We start from the raw sequence: 12,719 nt of genomic DNA on the forward strand, positions 1-12,719 counted from the left end.
GACTTACCAAAATTAAATATAATTACATTCCCTTTCTTCAACTCAGCTACCGTATCTTGGCCACCATAGTCTATAGCTTTTGAAATCCATATACGTTGTATAGCTGTGGGCTTTGCCCAAACTCCTTATCTGTTTTGAACCTCAGGACCAACACCTGTAACAAGGCAATAATGTTATTTAACAGGGTATTCAGTGCAACATTCCCAGTTCACTCTGCATTTTGGCTGGGACCTCAAAGCTGAGGACAACGGGGGTTAAACAGCCCCATATTCTGAAGAGAGGAGTCCAGTCGCCCACCAGGGCTTGCTGTCAGATGGCAAAGCTAAGTACATGTACTGCAATCCATCACTCATTCCTGCCCATATGTAACAGGAGACCAGGACACTGAGTTGAGTAAGTCTGGAGAGGATGGATTTTTTTCCCCCTTCTTGCTCAATTACACAGATAGGAAAAGGGGTTTTCCTTTCTCAAGCCAAGTGAGGAGACCCTATGGGCTGTAGTGAAGAGCAGAGTGATAGAGTTCTTGGGAGGAAACGGCCTGTGTTGCCTGACTCTTGCCTGAAAAGCCCTAAGACAAGAGTCTGGTTAAAGCTTCCTCTCATGACAAAACAGGGGCAGCCAGCCCTTCCAGCTTCTGGTGGAATAAAGATGCTGAGTTTTCCTGCGGCTCAGGCTTGAGTCACCTCAAAGGACCCTGCCCAAGAGGACTCCCCATCCTGTCTCGAATGGCGGGGTGACATAACTCCACAGAAAGAGGCTTGGGTGTGCCTGTAGACACAGAAGGGGAGTGAGCGTCACACACAGTCAGCTGGAAGGTGACTCACCGTGTAAAGAAGTGGTACCATAGGAGGTCCCTGCTGGGGGAAACAGTGTCTCCAGACAACCCACCAAGATACCTAGCGAGGAAAAGAGACAGAGCCAGGGACCAGCACGGGCAACCACAGATTGCCTCCTTGAGGAGATCAGACTTAGCAGATGTGAGTGATGCGGAAGAAGAAAAGAAGCTGTCCAAGTCACCTCTCTCTGTGGGAATGCAGCATCTCATCACACACCACGCACAGACTCTACCACAGAATCCTCAGTGCAGCTCTGCATGCCATTCCTGGGCATGCAGGAAGACTGTCTTTCCCAATTTCACTTGCAGTTAATCTGCATTCTGCCTACCTTCTCGACAACAGAGTACATGTGAGAGTGATGTGGGCCTAGCCCCAGAGTCTCCTGCTTGATCCTCTACTCTTTGTCTTCTCCTCCAAGAATGAGCGGGCTTCCCTGGAGAAGGGACTGGCTCCCCACTCCAATGGAGCCATGAATTCTCTAGCCTGGAGAATTCCATGGATTGTATAGTCCATGGGGTCGCAAAGAGTCGGACAGACTGAGCAACTTTCACTTTTCAGGAATGATCATGGAGAAAATAGGTTAAAGATGGCAGAGCCACAAGATGGAAGGAGCCTGGATACCCAGATCACAGCCTGAAAGAGAGTTGCCCTACCCTCAGTGGACATACGTGGCAAAGGATTTTTTACACTAAAATACTAAAATTTCAATTTGTTGTTTTGTTTGTAGTACAGCAGGGCTTGAAAGAAAGTGAAAGTGAAGTCGCTCAGTTATGTCTGACTTTTTGCAACCTCACAGACTGTAGCCTACGAGGCTCTTCCATCCATGAAATTTTCCAGGCAAGAGTACTGGAGTGGGTTGCCATTTCCTTCTCCAGGGAATCTTCCCCACCCAGGGATTGAACCTGGGTCTCCCACATTGCACGCAGAGGCTTTTACAGTCTGAGCCACCAGGGAAGCTCAACAGCAGGGCTTAGCCTGCCCTAATAATGTGGCAGACTTCCTGACCTGGCAGGGCTGGGGAGGGAAGAAGCTCTGCTTCTGACTCGTCTCCCTCTGCATATAGGATGAGACATTGAAGTTTTCATATATCACTGGAAAGTAATGCTGCATACTGCAAGATGCATTATTTTATCTTCTATTTTTAATTTTGAAATAATTGCAGACTCAGAGAAAGTTGTAAAGTTAGTACAGAGAGTTCTCAGGATTTTTTTTTTATCCAGTTTCCTTTGACAGTTACATGTGACATTACAGGACAATATCAAAACCAGGACACTTCACTGGTGCCCTGTGTTTGTATAGTTCTGAATCATTTTATCATACAGTGGATTCATGTAAACACCAACTACCGGGGAAATCAAGATACAGAACTGCTCCATCACCACAAAGATCTGCCGGGGGCTACCCTTACCTAGTCAAACCCTCCTCCCTCATCACTCCCATCCCCACCATTTCTAACCCCTGAAAATCACTCATTTGTACTCCATCTCCATAATTTGGTAATTTTAAGACTGTTACAGAAATACATCACACACCTTGTGACCTTTGGAGACTGGCTTTTTAAAAAATCAGTATAATGCCCTTGAGATCCATCCAAGTTGTTGGGTATATCAAGAGTTCCTTTCCTTTTACTGTAGAGTAGTATTCATGGGATGGATGTACCACGTTTGTTTAACCATTCACTTATTGTAGAGCACTGACCGTTTCCATTTTGGGACTAAAAAACAAATAAAACTATATTATGAGCAATCATGTATAGGTTTTATGTGGACATGTTTCATTTTTCCAAGATAAATGCCCAGGAGTGTGATGGTATGATTGTACTTTAAGTCTTATCTTTAGCTTTGGTTTGGTTTGGATTTTTTTTTTTTTTTTTTTTGAGAAATGGTCAAACTATTTTCCAGAGTGGCTGTAACATTTTAAGTTCCTACCAGCAATATGTGAGAGATCCAGATTCTCCACAACCTTGCCAACATTTTGTAGTTTTACAATTTTTTTTTTTATTTTGGTTGTTCTAACAACTAAACTTTACTATACACCTATCAGAATAGGTATATAGTAAAATCCTAAACTTTACTATACACCTATCAAAATAGGTGTATAGTAAAATCTCATTATAATCTTAATTTTCACTTCCCTGGTGATGGTGAATATCTTTTCATATGCTCATTTGCCATCACATCTTTGGTAAATGTTTCTTCATGCTGTTTGTCCATTTTACAACTGAATGGTTTGTTTTCATTTTAACTGTTGAGCTCTGAGAATTCTCCATATATCCTAAATATAAGTTCATTTTCAGATACATGGTTAGCAAATATTTTTTTGCAGTCTACACTTTCATTCAGTTTATCAATTGTTTTTCTTTTATGGATCAGGCTTTGGTGTCATGGCTAAAGAACAGAATGAATGGAGAAAATAGCATTGACATATATACACTGCTGCTGTTGCTGCTGCTGCTAAGTCGCTTCAGTCGTGTCCAACTCTGTGCGACCCCAGAGATGGCAGCCCACCAGGCTCCCCCATCCCTGGGATTCTCCAGGCAAGAACACTGGAGTGGGTTGCCATTTCCTTCTCCAATGTATGAAAGTGAAAATGAAAGTGAAGTTGCTCAGTCGCGACCAACTCCCATATGTAAAATAGATAGCTGGTGAGAAGTTGCTATATAACTCAGGAAGCCCAGCCTAGCACTCTGTGATGACTTCAGGGGTGGAGGATGAGGGGAGGGAGGTTCAGGAGGAAGTGATATATATATGTATAAAATTATGGCTGAATTGTATTGTTATATGGCAGAAACCAACACAATATTGTAAAACAATTTTCCTCCAATTAAAGAACAAGTTATAAAAAAATAAATTCATGCATTTGATGCAATGAATAAATAAAAGTAAGAGGACTTCACCAAGTCCTGGATCTCAAAGACTTTCTAAGTTTTCTTTGAAAAGTTTTACGGTTTTATGTTTAATACATGACCCATTATGAGTTAATTTGTATAAGGTGTGAAACAGGCCAGTTCTTTTTTGCCTGTGAATGTCCAGTTGCTCCAGCACCACTTGTTGAAAGGATTCTCCTCCCAATGAATTGTTTTTGCACCTTCAAAAATCAATTGGTTGTTCTTCTATAGGACTTTTCTGGGTTAACTATTTTGCTTCACTGATCTACGAAGTACTGTATCATCTATATTATTTTTTAATATGTGAAGGTGGTTAGCCCAGGCTATGGACCTGCCTAACTCATCACCCAGTAGGAACGAAAAGTGATCCCACAGTGTTTGGAAAGAGTGATGAAGAAGAGTAAGTTTTCTATTGCCAAAATCTTGCCAGGTTCACTTTGTTCAACAGGCAACTGCAATTATCCACTTCTTGCAGGGATTGTGTTTTCATTTTGTCGTTTGTTTTGAGTTTGTTTACCTTTTTTTTTCGATGCATCACATATAAGAAGCATTTAACATTGTGTCTAGTACATTGTAAGGCTTCGGTTTTATTGTTCATCTTCAGTATTCAGCATATCACCACCTTCATCACCCATTTGAACCCCTTCTAACCCAGGGAAGCGAGCTTTTCTGCCTCTCAAGTACATCTCCCACTTATTCTTAGAAGTTAAAAATTGACTTAAAAAAAAAAAAAAGGTCGTGCTTATCATCTGTTAGCCTTTTTCACCCACCTTGAAGGAAAGGAAAATTTCTCTAGACAGGGAACAGACCCAGGGTAGCAGAGGTGAGCAGGCATTCCTTCCGGACCTTCACAACTACCCACCTGCCTTGTGTTTTTTCAGGGAAGGAGAACCAACTGAGCACCTGATCACTGTGCCCAGGGCCAGCCTCCTGGGTGGTCCATGGCAGGTTCAGCCCATGACAGACAGGGCAGAGGGATGGAGGGTACGAAGGGCTAAGAAGGGAAGTCACACATGTCCTGCAAGCCCTCCTCCGAGTCCTCCAGTACAGATCTCTGGGGTCTAAATTGGGAATCCCTGAAGCTTAGCCAACACCACAATGGCCTGGCTTAGATTTCCCAGCTGAGGACAGTCCCAGAGCCCACACTAATCAATGGGTTAATAAGGATTTCGAGGGCTGGGGAAGTCAGGGGTGCAGCAGCTGGGATGAGGAAAGGACAAATCATTATTTTTAATTTCAGCCAGTCAATGTGTTAATAAAGGAGTTGGATAAAAATGTAAGGATGGTGGTGGTTGGGGGGTGGGGAAGGGGTGAGAGAAAAGCCCGTCACTTTCTAAATGTTTGCCTGCAAGGGCAGCCTGATCTTTGAAATCAGAGTAGAGAATTCTTCAAGTCTGGTAATAGCAAACACTCTTCATCATGCCCTTCAGTGGCTGCTGACTGCAGACAGCTTTTTTCCCCTTCAACAATAGAAGAGATGGGAAAGAAAAGGCAAGCTTTTGGCCTCGGGGTTTTTTTTTTTTAACCACGGCTCTTTCCGCTCCAACCTACATCTAAGAGGGAGGGAAACTATCTTTTGTTATCACTCAATCTCCCTTAAATTTAAGAACAGCTGGGGATATTTTTCATGATTCATTAAATTCACATCATTCCAAAGAAATCTTCCTGCCGATTTATCTTTGCCTCAGCAGTTGGGGCTCCAAGAGTGAGCAGTTTCCTGAATGCCATCAACCTGGGTCCACTGTTTGGGGCTGAGTCTGTGATCTTTCATGCTGGAATATTTTTTTTTTTTTTTGAGGGTGAAAGAGAGCGGGAAAGGAATCAGGGTATTGAAATGAATCTTTCCAGTCAATTTTTCCCTTTCTGGAGATAAAGGGAAAGTTGTATGGCTGTTACAGCTGAAGACTAAACCCCAGCTAATGTCCTCAGCAGGGAAGAATAATTAGTAAATTCTCTAATTAGAGTCCTGTTTACATTTCTCTTTTCATGGAGGCTAATCCTTGTGTTTAAAGAAGATATTCTGCCTTGATTAAAACCATTGGTTTTAATCGGAGTCACACAGTAGAATCCATGGTAAATGCAAATGGGCTTGAGTTCCGTAAGGATTCATTCATTCAGTCATTCATTTGGTGAAGACCAACTATATACTTAGCACTAAATACAAATATAACAAGATTTCTACACCCTGGGAACTAGGACAAGCATAACAAACAGCTTTCATCCCCCATACCTACTGTTATCCATTGAAGGTGGCTTTCTAGAGCTTTCTGAGGCCACTTTCTGGTTCAAGAGAAAGGAGAGCTTTCCTGGATATATAAAGGTGGGGCGGACCTGAGCGGAGACCCCTCCCCACACACAGGTTATTTGTTGAACACCAGGAAGTACAGATTCAATGGACAGATTCAACGGACGTGAATTTGGGCGAACTCCTGGAGATGGTGAGGAATAGGGAGGCCTGGCGTGCTACAGTACGTGGGGTTGCCAAGAGCTGGACATGACTTAGCGACTGAACAGCAACAACAAGGAAATACCCAGCAGTGTACGAAGGGCTTTCAAGTGCTCTCCTGTGATCCTTACACAGGCACACACATGGAAGTCTGGGCATGATGCGAGAAGTGGTCAGCGCGCTCCTGTGAGAGCCTGTGGCTCCCTCAGCCTGGCCTTTCCCTCTCACGGCCTACCTAGACTCATGTAACCCAACGAGCCAGGCTTAGACGTCATTGGATTACTTGGGCAGCACACCAGAGAGATGAGGCGTTCAGGTTCTGGAACCAAATATCTGGGCTACACACTGGCTGTGCTATTTGTGGCTGAGTAAAATTAGGTGAAATATCTAACTTCTCTGCATCACAGTTTTCTCATCTGTGAAGTGGGGAGAAGAGTACCTACTTACTGGATGGTGAGGAGAATTGAAAGAAGGAAGGAAGCCATGGTGCCTGGCTTCCTACCAAGTACCAGTGTTCACGCGTGGTCATTGGTGCTGTTGTGGTGGTTATTGCTGAGGACCTGGCCTGGTCGAACACAGCTGAACAGTCCCACTCCTTCCAATCTCCCTCTTTGGGTTTCTCCTTTCTAATAGAATTATGTGCAAGTAGGAAAAAAGAGAAAAAAAAATTGCACTTCTCTACATTTGAAGTTAATGAGAGCCCCACATCCTGAGAGATTCGCAGAGAACTCTTCTATAAAAATCAAGTGTAACCACACCTGCCTCTTCTGGAACAAAGAACAATGAGCTTGTATTTCAACAAGCTTTTGAGGAACTCGATAATGGTGATACATGAACTGATAAATAAGAGCCATGGGCAAAGTCATAAGCCCTGAATAAGCATAAAATAAAAAGCTTAAGGAATTCCAGTAAATTATTATTTCATTAACATTAATGGTGGAAAACTATCCCGTCCCTTACACATTATATGTGCCCTTTCCTGAAGGCTGATGAAGCTCCATTTGTGACTTTCTTTCTGTATATACACCCCTGCAGTGGACACTGTAGGATGTTTTAAAAAGTGATTAGACTTGACTTCTGCCTCCAAGGAACCTGACTGGAGAAGTTCCTAATATACACATCAAAAGGGGTAAATAATTGCAAAGCCAGGTATTACCATGGGGCCTCTCATTGCTGAAGGGACAGACAGTGGAGAGGGATCTGGGTCAGGGACATTCGTGAGGACAGGCTATGGATTTGAGAAGTGTTAGATGGACAAGGCACTTGAGCTGAGGTCTCAGTTAGTAGCAGTAGCAGCTCAGTTGTGTCTGACTATATGAGACCCCATGGACTATAGCCCACCAGGCTCCTCTGTCCATGGGATTCTCCAGGCAAGAATACTGGAGTGGGTAACCATTCCCTTCTCCAGAGGATCTTCCTGACCCAGGGATCGAACCCGGGTCTCCTGCATTCAGAACAGATTTTTTACCATCTGAGTGACAGGGAAGAGATCTCAATTGGAAGAAGGAAATGGAACAAACCAAAAGGTAACCTACAAGAGACCAAATCCTCTCAAATACTTTGTCTCATTTAGTCTCGGTCAAGCCTTCTGGGTGGATACGAACTTACATTTTTGTAAAATAAGGAAATGGAGCCCTTGGGGGTCAAAGTTTCCTGGGACTTGAACCCAGCAGTGGCAGACCCCAAAGCATTTTTCCGTTTGATCACACTATTCCTCTGGAAGCACAGAAGTTGAGAACACCAAGTACAGAAGGGCTCAGAGATGAAAAGACAGTGGAGAAAGTTATAGGGGAGGAGACTGGTGTGGTGGATGAAGAATCCTTCAAGGAGGTTTGGAAGGGAAGTGCCAGGTAGAAAATGACTGTAAGAAACAGAAGGCAGGGGGGCAAGATTGCAGAGGTTTTTAGTTGGTTTTTACTTGTGTGTTTTGTTTTATGTGCTCATTTTTACTAAATTTTGCCAGGCTGTGTAAAGATGTATTGCTTTTAATTACACAAGGAAAATTACCATTTGGGATTATTTTATTTCTTTTCTTTCATATATCAGCCTGCCACATAGAGATGATTCTCCATGATGAGACTGAACCCACAGACAAACTGGAATCTTCATTTCCAGCCTTAAGTTCCACGGTCTGCCCCACCTAATTTTATCCGGTTTCCCTATTAGAAGTCAAGATGACCAGTTTGGGTTTCTTTGAGTCTTTCAGGCTCCAAAAAATAGGCCAGAGAAGGAAGAGGGAAAAGCAGTAGCCCCTCAGTTGATGAAATGAACCCTAGAAGTGCTTAATGAAACTCAGAGTGTTATACACAGACTCGCCTCCTAAAATTCTAAGTGCTCTGTGTCACCTAGCATTTAAAATCCTTTAATAATTTCCCATTTCTTCCAAGGTAAAGTCCAAATGTCGTAACTATGTGATACGGTGGTTTGGGACTCTGGCCTCTTGAGGAGACACATCTGCATTTGAATCCTAATTCTGCAATTTACTAGCTGAATTACCTTCGGCAAGTTACTTCACCTAAGTCACAGTTTCCCCCCTCTGTCAATGGGGTTGACCCCTGCCTCTTTTCATATCCATAAGGTCTTTGTGAAGATTAAATGATAGAGTGCATGCAAAGCCGTTGCTTAGTTCTGTGGCGTAGTGAAATGTCACGATGACACCTTATCTTTTATTACTTGTGAAGACCTTACTCCCATCGAACACCTTACTCCCATCTTCCTCTCCAAAGTAATCTCTTAACCCTCTCCCCTTGGCTGGCATTTCCAGCCACGCTGCACGCCATTTCATTTCCTCTAAGGCAGTTTTCTCCCTTGTGCCCCCGTGCCTTTGCACATGCTGCTCCTCCTCTCCAGGATATCTGATTCCTCCTCTTCACGCAGCCAGTTACTAGCTGTCCTTCTCCCTGAGCATACCCATCCTGCTCTCCTGACCCTGGCAAGTTGAGTGAGGCATCCTTGTCTGGTGTCCCCATGGCCAGGAACATCCCTCTGTCGTACATTCTGTGCCAGAGCCCTTTCCCTGGGTGACTATGGCTGACTGTGTTGCTGCTGGGCATATCCTCCATGATAGCTTAGTATGGCATCCCCAGTGCTTAGCCCAGGGCCAGGCTTATAGCTGGTCCTTGGTCAATGAGCAGTTGTCCACAGTGTCATTGTGGAGTAGAGAGGGCACCATATATGCCCTCCTCAGTTCCCTTGGTAATAGTGGGTATTTGCCTAAGCCCCTCATTTCTGGTTGCCAGGGGGACTCTAGAGCCACAGGGACTCTAGTCCTTCCATGGGTCTTACAACTTGTTAACCCGCTCTGAGTCCTCTCAGTCCCTGGCAGAGGCCACACTGGATTTCAGTGCACCGATTTTTCCTTAGAGGCCACACCTAGGACCAGCAGGACCCTGGTTAAAAAATTATTATTAAGAATGTCAAAACAGTAACAGCAGAACATGAAGCCAAGCACAGGGTCCTTCTAAACATAGAATCCTGTGCTCCTGCACACGTCACATGCCAGCATGCTAAGCGGCTTCAGTCGTGTCTGACTCTTTGCAACCCCATGGACTGTAGCCCACCAGGCTCCTCTGTCCATGGGATTCTCCAGGTAAGAACACTGGAGTGGGTTGCCAGGCCCTCCTCCAGGGGATCTTCCCGACCCAGGGATCAAATCTGCGTCTCTTATGTCTCCTGCTTTAGCGGGCAGGTTCTTTTTTTCCTTCAGCAGCTAAACAACAACTTTAATCATAGTGATTAAAAGTAAATGCTGCTCTTAAACAATTATTTAAAGAACTATTCTTAACTTTTTTTCTGAAATGAATAAATCTTTATTATATTATGAACTTACTATGTTTTGGTGGTGCTGGTGGTTATAAGAGCTGCTTTCCACTTTCAAGTGATGACAGATAACTGTTTACCATGTTTTTGCCTTTTTAAAAAATTTTTATTTACTTTTTAATTGAAACATAATTGCTTTACAGAATCTTATTGTTTTCTGTCAAGCCTCAACATGAATCAGCCTCCCTTTTGAATCTCCCTCCCATCTTCCTCCCCATCCCACCCCTCTGGGTTGATACAGAGCCCCTGTTTGAATTTCCTGAGCCATACAACAAACTCCCGTTGTCAATCTGTTTTGCACATGGTAATGTAAGTTTCCACGTTACTCTCTCCATACATCTCACCCTCTTCTCCCCTCTCCCCATGTCCATAAGTCTATTCTCTATGTCTGTTTCTCCATTGCTGCCCTGAAAATAAATTCTTCAGTACCATTTTTCTAGATTCCATATATATGCATTTGTATACGATATTTATCTTTCTCTTTCTGACTTACTTCACTCTGTATAATAGGCTCTGGGTTCATCTACCTCATTAGAACGGACTCTAATGCATTCCATTTTATGACTGAATAATATTCCATTGTGTATATGTACCACAACTTCTTTATCCATTCATCTGTTGATGGGCATCTAGGTTGCCTCCATGTTCTAGCTATTGTAAATAGTGCTGCAATGGACAATGGGATACACGTGTCTTTTTCAATTTTGGTTTCCTCAGGGTAGGTGCCTAGAAGTGGGATTGCTGGGTCATATGATGGTTTTATTCCTAGTTTTTTAAGGAATCTCCATACCGTCTTCCATAGTGACTGTATTAATTTACATTCCCAACAACAGTTCAAGAGTGTTCCCTTTATTCCACACCCTCTCCAGCATGTATTTATTGTTTGTAGACTTTTTGATGATGGCCATTCTGACCAGTGTGAGGTGATATCTCATTGTAGTTTTGATTTGCATTTCTCTAATAATGAGCGATGTTGAGCATCTTTTCATGTGTTTGTTAGCCATCTGTATGTCTTGTTTGGAGAAATGTCTGTTTAGGTCTTTTCCCCACTTTTTGATTGGGTTGTTTGTTTTTCTGGTATTGAATTGTATGAGCTGCTAGTATATTTCAGAAATTAATCCTTTGCCAGTTGTTTCATTTGCTATTATTTTTTCCCATTCTGAGCGATGTCTTTTCACCTTGCTTATAGTTTCCTTTGCTGTGCAAAAGTTTAAGTTTAATCAGGTCCCACTTGTTTACTTTTGTTTTTATTTCCGTTACTCTAATAGGTGGGTCGTAGAGGATCTTGCTTTGATTTATGTCATCGAGTGTTCTGAACAGGCAGCTTCTTAACCACTAGTGATGCCTGGGAAGCCCCCTGAACAGGTCACTCTCCTGTGAAGTCACACACCCTGGCTGTGCCTTTCTCCTTGACCCTGTGTCCAGAGGATCTGAAACGTTCTTTCCTGCTAGGGCTCTAGGAACTAGTGCTATCGGAGGCAGGATATCAAATGACATTTAAAGATTACCAACTGGGGTGAGAACTTAGAACTTAGAACAAAAAAAAGAAGTGAATCAGTAATGGTGGAATTTCTGGTCCCTGGAGGAGAGAGAATTTGGATGAGATTCAAAGGGCAGGCAAGAACCTTCAATTCCGTTATTTTGTTAATACCTCAGCATAAATATGTCTTTTAGTACAGTGGACCCTTGAATAATGTGGACTTGAACTGTGTGGGTTCATGTATACGCAGATTCTTTTCACTAAATAAAAATTACAGTACCACACAATCCATGACTGGTTGAATCTGTGAATGCAGAACCACAGATATGGAGGGCTGATGGTCAAGTTATGAGATTTTTAGACTATTTGAAATCCACCCCCTATCCCTCTAGGTGCCCCCCCCCCCGCCGCCATTATTCAAGGGTCAACTGTATATACGAATGTGAATGTATATGTATATATCTTCTGAATTGAGAAAAATATTTTTCTAACCTCATTATGAGTGAGTGTTAGTTGCTCAGTCATGTCCGACTCTGCGAACCCATGGACAGTAGCCTGCCAGACTCCTCTGTCCATGGAATTTCCCAGGCAAGAATACTGGAGTGGGTTGCCATGCCCTTCTCTAGGCAATCTTCCCGACCCAGGGATCAAACCCACCCCTCTTGTATCTCCTGCACTGCAGGTGGATTCCTTACTATCTGAGCTACCAGGGAAGCCAAACCTCATTAATATCCACCAGTAAAATGAACACTAAAATATTTATTTGAGAGATTCAAATAGATGCTCTGAGGCTCATATTAGCAAAGGGATTAGAAATCTTCCATCAGAACACCCATAAACAAGCAAGTCAAACAATGGAGTCTAGAAATGCAAATATTAGACTGCTGTAACAGATACTCAATGATAAAAGAATGCCATGTGATTTCTGAATAGACTATATTTCAGTTGTTCTCAGCCCTGTATGATCATTAGAATTACTTTGGGTAAGCTTCTAAAACACTGTGAGGCTTGGGCTCCAGACAAACTGAATCAAAATTTCCAGAAATGTGGCCCGGGGCACCAGCAGTTGGTAAAGCTCTCCAGGTGGTTCAAATGTGCTCCAGGATCGAGAGCCACCCTCCTTGCTGGACAGGCATTCCTGAAATGCAGACTGAAGTGTTGTCAGTTGAACCTCAATCAGAAGGTGATGAAAATCACGTGCTGTTTAATAGCCTATTAATTTAAATCCACACACAAGGAGAGCTTGCTCCC

This window comes from Bos mutus, chromosome 16 (assembly GCF_027580195.1).
Source record: "Bos mutus isolate GX-2022 chromosome 16, NWIPB_WYAK_1.1, whole genome shotgun sequence".
In the NCBI taxonomy this organism is placed as follows: Eukaryota; Metazoa; Chordata; class Mammalia; order Artiodactyla; family Bovidae; genus Bos; species Bos mutus.